Source organism: Zonotrichia albicollis, chromosome 18, assembly GCF_047830755.1.
Source record: "Zonotrichia albicollis isolate bZonAlb1 chromosome 18, bZonAlb1.hap1, whole genome shotgun sequence".
Lineage (NCBI taxonomy): Eukaryota > Metazoa > Chordata > Aves > Passeriformes > Passerellidae > Zonotrichia > Zonotrichia albicollis.
The window spans coordinates 17,501-24,781 of record NC_133836.1 but is presented as its reverse complement, the minus strand read 5'-3'; the positions used below and the strand labels follow the sequence as shown (position 1 = coordinate 24,781).

At 44.9% G+C, this 7,281-nt stretch overlaps 1 long non-coding RNA gene across 6 annotated transcripts; it reads left to right on the top strand.

Annotated features, from left to right (window-relative positions):
- Positions 1 to 268: 268 nt before the first annotated feature.
- On the top strand, positions 269 to 5,450 carry LOC141731145 (uncharacterized). 6 transcript variants are annotated; one of them, XR_012583082.1, is made up of 4 exons: positions 269 to 730; positions 1,578 to 1,687; positions 3,955 to 4,246; positions 4,478 to 5,450. It is a non-coding gene; the product is annotated as an uncharacterized LOC141731145 (long non-coding RNA). The 6 variants fall into 6 exon arrangements; XR_012583081.1 differs by having other exon boundaries at positions 270 to 730; positions 3,958 to 4,246; XR_012583080.1 differs by having other exon boundaries at positions 274 to 1,687; positions 3,958 to 4,246; positions 4,478 to 4,557; positions 4,634 to 5,450.
- The last annotated feature ends 1,831 nt before the right edge of the window (positions 5,451 to 7,281 follow it).

The following is a 7,281-nucleotide window of genomic DNA, read 5'->3' as shown; positions in this document are numbered from 1 at the left end:
ATCGAGAAAAAAGATCCGGTCATGGGGGCCGCCATCTTGCCGGAAACCACGTATCGGCATAGGCGCCGCCATCTTGCCGGAAACCACGTGTCGGCATGGGCGCCGCCATCTTGCCGGAAACCACGTGTCGGCATGGGCGCCGCCATCTTGCCGGAAACCACGTGTCGGCATGGGCGCCGCCATCTTGCCGGAATCCACGTGTCTTCATGGGCGCCGCCATCTTGCCGGAATCCACGTGTCTTCATGGGCGCCGCCATCTTGCCGGAATGCACGTGTCGGCACGGGCGCCGCCATCTTGCCGGAAACCACGTGTCTTTTTGGGCGCCGCCATCTTGGATTAGGGTTAGTTTTAATCGGTAATTTTAACAATTAGGGTTAATTTTAAAGCTCTTTTAGGATTATTTAAGGATTTTTTAAAGGTTCTTGGGGGATTTTTAAGGGTGTTTTAGGGGCTTTTTAAAAGTAGGGCATTTTGAGTGTATTCGGAAGCTCTTCTTAGGGTTCTGTGGGGTGTTTAAGATACATTTTCTCTCTCTCTTTCTAACTTTGTTTTCCTTTCTAGCTTTAGTTTAAAAAAGCAGCAGTAGAAAAGTTATTTACGGTTAGGTTTATTTGAGTTTTTATTAGGGTTCAATGGTGTGGGATGTTTGTTCTGTTAGTAATAGAAATAGGTTTTGTTTTGATGTGCTGCGATGGGATGAGCGTGTGCTGCGTACCGGTGCTGACAAAGGTACAGTATTTTTATGGCTCTGATGTGTCGGGTTAATGAATTTATATGGTCTAATATGTCGATGAAAATAAAATTAAATATACATTTAAAAATAAATATAAAATTATAGTGGTAAACAGAAATATAGAAATCAAATAGATAAATACATAAAACTATAATATATTGTATATTATTGTAACATAACATATAAATTATAGTCTATTATATATATAAACAAAGATATATAACTATAGAATGTAAATATAAAAACAGTAAAATATATTGGAGATTTTTTTTTGTTTTTTTAGGTTATAGGCTGGGTTTTATAATAAATGTGGTGGTGGGCTTTGCTGCAGCTGGAATTTGTATCTATTTCAGGAAGCGTCATATAGTATATCCTGCAATTTAATAGATCCCCTGCTATGTTAGTTGTAGTGGAAGAAGCTGAATGAAACCAGGACACTGAACTTTGGTGCACCAAACCCCTGCCAATAACAGGTTTTCAAATAACAAACCCACAGTTTACAACAATGTTAAAAGCCCAGCCTACAAAAATACCAAACTCCCAGCCAAAAAAAAATACTAAAAACTTGGCCTACAAAAATATCGAACAAACCAGCCTATAAAAAACTGCATTTCAAAATACCAGAACAACCTAGTTTCAAAATAATAGGAAACCCAATTTCAAGGTACACAGGAGCTGAGGGCTGCGGGGCAGAGGGACCGGTTGAGGGGTAAAGGGAGAGGCCTTGAGGGCTGGACAGTCCAGTGGAGATCAGGGGCACAGGATACAGCTGTACCACCCCCTCACCCCAGCCCTAACCTCAGCCTAACCAGCTCCCCTAAAAACAGCCTTTTCCCCCAACAGCAGCACAACACAGCAACCCTAACAGCGAGACCAGAGAGCAACCCTCACACACCAGGACAATGACAGAACCCTCAGAGAACAACAGACCCACTGCGGCTAGAGAGCAACAGGTAGAGTTTGGAGACTGAGCACGTCTTTTTGAGTTTTTTTCCCAGGACTTTTAAAGGTATTTAGGGGATTTTGGAAGGGACTTCTCTGGGACTTTTTAGGGTATTGTTGGGGCTTTTTCAAAGCCATTCTGTGATTCCCTAGAATATTTTGAAGATTATGGTCAGGGTCAGAGGAAACACCCTCTGAAAAGGCAGAGTTTTAGGACTGCAGTGGAATGCTTTAGAAAGGGGTCAGCGGTGGCACAGCAGGTCGGGTCCCACACTGCCAGTCCAAAGGTTGTAAGTTTTAGACCCAGCTAAGTTGTTGTGGTCAGGGTTAGATGCTCTCAGCTTTGGTCTGGGAGAATTTCTGCACAGAAAAACTCACCCCCTGAGTTTGCTGATGCCAGTTTGCAGGAGGTCCTTGGCACTGCCAGAGCAGCCCGAGTTCTCGGTGGGGGCAGCTTTGCTCCTGGAGAAATCCTGTGTTGGCCCTCTTCCCTGTAAAACCAAACTCACCCCTGCTGCATGTCGACGTCCATCCGCAGGAGGCACGTGGCACTCCAAGGGCAGCAAGAGTTCTTGGTGTTGGCAGCTGCGGACTGCGAGAAATTGTTCTCTGCAGTTTTGGAGGCCGAATTGCAGTTTCTGCCATGGGCACACAGAGAGGAAAGGCTGTTAATTTCCTTAGAAAGGAAAGCCTGGCACCCCATGGTTTAAGGGGCAGACAAAGGGTTGTATAGGGGAAAGAGCTCCTCACAGGACCTTTCTTCACCTCAGCCCCCACTCCAAGGTCTAGCAGGCCCCCGTGTGACAAGCTGCTTTCGGAGGGTTGCCCGGGCACACCTGCACAGGGAGCTGCTAGGCCAGAGGGACTAACGGGGACGGTCGGAGCATCCAGCACGGACTAGGAAACAGCCAGACCCACCTGGGCACTGAGCATCACTTTGAGAAAACGCCAAGGGAAGAGCCCTTTTGGCCAAGGGCCAGCAACTGAGCAGGCCAGGCAGCAAGTGGGGTTCCAGGAGAGGGCTTTCAACTTTCCCCTTTTACAGTGTCAGTCCCTCTCCAAAGCCCCCAGACCCTCCAGAGCACTCCCAGAAAGGAGAGGGGTTATTAGGAGAAAAAGAGTTTATAAAAAAGGGAAAAAGCTTCATTTTCCATTAGTTTTTGTGTTCAAACTGGTAGGGACTTGGATTCCCCTGCAATTTTAATGGTCTCAGTTGAAAGAATCCCTGCCTTTTCTATGCTGTTAGGGGTGTTAATTGACAGGGAGTCCTCATTCTCTATTATTTGGCAGTTTAAAAAGAAGGGGAAAATCTTGACAATGTTTCTTATGGGTTTGAATTAAGGGTAGCCACCCCTTTTTGTTGTCCTGAGGCCCAAATTGAGGGAGAAGGCCAGCTATCCCTCCATCCTAAGGGTTTGAACTGAGGGAAAAATCCTTCTTTTTTCATCACTGGAGAGATTTAAAGTGTGGAAAGCCCCTCTTTTCCCAATATTTAAGGAGAGCAAATTAAAGGGCAGAAACTATTTATTTGCCATTGTATTAGCTTCAGTAGAGGTAACTGCCCCATTTCCTCTTTTTAAGGAGTTCACTGGAAGGAAGCTCTGCCTTTTTCAGCATCTTAAGGGTTTAAAACTACATTTCAGGGCACTTCTTTCTATGCTGTAGGACCAAGTATCTCAGAGAAGGATGAGCCTCACATGCCCTTAACCCTTACACTGCCTGGGAGGCTTTTATTTTTCTTATTTTTCCTTATAATGTAGATAGCCTAAATTAGAGGTCCCAAGGAGACTTAGACTATTCATACCATTAGTATTCTTCTCCACCCAGCTTAGTCACATGGGAAATACTACTTAGTAGCCACTAAGGAATAATTACCTAAGTTAACAGCAAATTACCCAATCTATCTAGTTATGCTGCCTAAACAGAAAGTTTTATTTCTTACCAGTTTGCTGCCCTTTTGCTCCAAGCAGTTGCTACAAAAAAGAAAGCGCTGTTATTTTTCTGAAGAGCTTTCTTCTATAACAAGCACTTTACTCCCCTTGAATTTGAGTCAGAGAGGCCAAACAGCTGCAGCTGCTCTGAGGGCTTTTATACTCGGTGGGATTTGCCCCCTCCCTTTTCATGGGTGCCATGGGAACGAGAGGCGGGCACAATCAGGGGTATATTAACCCCAGCCTTGGCTGTGGGGCTTCATTCCCTCTCTGGGATGTGCTGGGGTAAGAACTCTCCTCTCATTTCAGTGAAGAGGCTCTTTCAGCTCATCTCAACTTCTTTCCAGCAGGTGTTTCTGGGCATCTAAAGCATAGAGGCTTTGAAGATTCTGTGAAGTAAACAGCATGGAATACAGGGAGTATTTAGACTCATGATTTTGGCTTTTGTGTTTAGGGGTGGTAAAGTGCATTTGTAATTTCTGGTTTTGTTCTTGTTTTGTTTTGTATTTTTTTTTAGGAGGAGCGCAGCATCCAGAGATTCCTGGTTGTGTCAAGTACAACACTTTTTTCAGCAGATTCATCATGTCACAAGAGGGATCCGCCCAGTGTCAAGGATGATGTCTGAGATTGAGGCATCAGGTGAGTTGAGGATTGTGATTAGAAGAGGGAATGTGAGCAGGCATACAGTTAGGAATTATTGTGGGTGGGGGGAGGTTTGAAGGTAGCAGGGTGAAAAAGGATGTTTATTTGAGGACCCCCCCCCTAAGGCTTCTCAGAAGCTTAGCAGAGGTATTCCCATGTCCTACAGCACACAAGGTTATCTACTGCACTCATAGGAATGCTATCCAACTTTGCCTTTCTCTAACCCAGGTGCCACTGCTAATAAAGGCCACAGCCTTGGAATCAGGGTGAAGCTGGAGCCTAAAGCAGCCAGGCACACTCAGGAGAGGGCAAGTAGCTGACTTGCTGGGATTTGGCCCACATAACTCTGGACTCATACTTTGGTTTTGGTTTTCTTTATTGTAGCTAACCAAGAAGCTAACAGGCCATCACGAGGCGTTCCAAGGCAGACTCATTTCAGGTGCAACATGGATCCACATCACCAATCATCCAAACGATAAGTTGGGGGCCAGGGCTTGGAGATGGGATGATGGGAGAGTAGCAGGTTGGGAGATCTTGGGGCAGATGTAAAAATTAGCAGAGGGAAAAGCAATCTTCTCCAAGGGCCTCTTAGGACAGCTAAAGGGAGAGGCTCTACTTTTGATGGCAGCTTTCAGGCAGGCAGTGCAGAACAGTTCTGGTCTATGTTGTAAGCGTGTCACCTTATATTGTGTGTACTTACACTCTATGTACACTTGCACTGTATGCATCAGCTTATAATGTGTGTACTTACATTGTACCAATTATGATTGGAACTGCCCTGCCCTGGCCCGTAGTCACAGTTAGGTGGAAGAGTTATAAAAACTGTACCATTCATCTGTGTTTTGTGGGATTTTGGGTAGAAAATTTATTGGGCCAGTGCGGGGACAAGTCCTAGCTGTCAGATAGACACTCGTTGACCCCTTCCTGTTGTCTCACAGGTCCCCGAGGCTACCGATTTCCCCGGAATCTACCATTTGACGTCAAGGAGCGGCAGCCAGAAGATGCATTGAAGCACGTTCTTCAGCGTCTCGGGTAAGGGCCGCAGCGAGCGTGTGAGCGTGCGTGAGAGCATGTGAATGTGTCTGTCTGAGTCCGCTTGTCTCTGCGTGTGTGAGCGCACGCTGACTGGTTTTACCCTTGTGTGTATGACTTTTGCTTTTCAGGTTTTTCATCTCATTTTTAAATTTAGAATAAAAAATCCCCAGCCGGGGTTTTTTTTTTTTCCCCCCCGGCTGGGTATTTTTTTCCTCGGTCCCGGTCGGTCTGCGAGGCGACGTTCATCGTCAAAGTTTGGGCACGGACCATCCAGGGACCGGGGTTTTTGTCAGGCAGGAGGATTTTTTGGAGGTTCCCGGGAACCACGTTCCCGAGGACCAATGATTGCTGGGGTGTAATTTAGCAGTTGTGATGAGAGGGATGGTGAGTTTGTGTGTAATCTGAAGGGAGAGGTTATGGTAGATGAATGGTGGTTTTTGTGTGCTTTTGTTGTTTTGGGTTTCTTGTAACAATAACTCAACATGTAATGAAAATAGAAAAAGGTTATCACTTTGTGTTGATATGTGTATTGCTCTGTACTGCTCTGTATTGCTCCATATGTAAGTTTGACTTTTACCAGTGTGTCTATGGATTGTATATGCACTTGCGTTTGTATACACTGTTTCTATGTATTTTGCTGATGTCTAAATAAAAACATGCATTTAATAAAGTTGAATCAACCCTAATCAAGATACCCCCTGCCCTTCCCTACCCCCACCGCGGCTCCTGTCTTTTTTGGGTGCGGTTTTGTAATTTCTTTCCTCTGTATTTCTTCCTTTTGCTCCTCACTTTCCTTTTCTATTTCTAACTTAACTTCCATCTGTCTCTAACCCTTTGATTCTGTTTCTCACTCTTTGTGACACTGTGTCTCTGCTTCTGTAACTCTGTTTCCATCTGCTTTCTTTTATTTGTCCATTTCACTATTTCTGTCTAACTGTATGTATTTTTCTCTCTTGTCTATACTTTGCACCTTATTTCTTTTTCTTTGTAACTTTCACCCTCGCTCTTCTTGCTTCTGTTTCTCTGTGTTCTCCTTTTCCTTGGTTTGTCTTTTTTGCTCTCAGTCTTTTCATTTTTCACTCTGCCCTGAATTTTCTAATCCTAACCACTTTCTTTTCCCTCCAAGTCCGGTCTTTCCTTTTTCCCACCCTCCTTTTCTTTTCTCTCTGTCTTGGTTTCTCTCTCTGTTTTCTTTTCTCTTTCTGTCTCTCTGTCTTTTCTTCTCTATCTCCCTCTCTTCTTTTTCTCTCTGTTTTTTTCTCTGTCTTCTTTTCTCTCTGTTTTCCTCTGTCTTTTTTTTCCCTGTCTCTTCCTCTTCTTTTCACTCTTTTTCCTTCTCTCTATTTTTTTCAGCCTTTACTTCTCTCTCTCTTTTCTCTCTCTCTGTCTCTCTCTAACTTTGTTTTCCTTTCTAGCTTTAGTTTAAAAAAGCAGCAGTAGAAACTTTCAGGCTCCCGGGGAGTAAAGGAAAAAAATAAAAAATTTAAAAATACAAAACAAACCCTATATTCCCCGGGAGCCTGAAATTTTCTACTGCTGCACCGGACATATAATTTTTATTCTTTTTACTATATACATTATATAGGAACCCCACCCTCTCCTAATCAGGACCCCCAGCTGACACCAATCAAGCCTAATCAGTACCCCCAGCTGACACACCCCCAGCTGACACCAATCAAGCCTAATCAGTACCCCCAGCTGACACCAATCAAGCCTAATCAGTACCCCCAGCTGACACCCCCCCAGCTGACACCAATCAAGCCTAATCAGTACCCCCAGCTGACACCAATCAAGCCTAATCAGTACCCCCAGCTGACACCCCCCCAGCTGACACCAATCAAGCCTAATCAGTACCCCCAGCTGACACCAATCAAGCCTAATCAGTACCCCCAGCTGACACACCCCCAGCTGACACCAATCAAGCCTAATCAGTACCCCCAGCTGATACCAATCAAGCCTAATCAGTACCCCCAGCTGACACACCCCCAGCTGACACC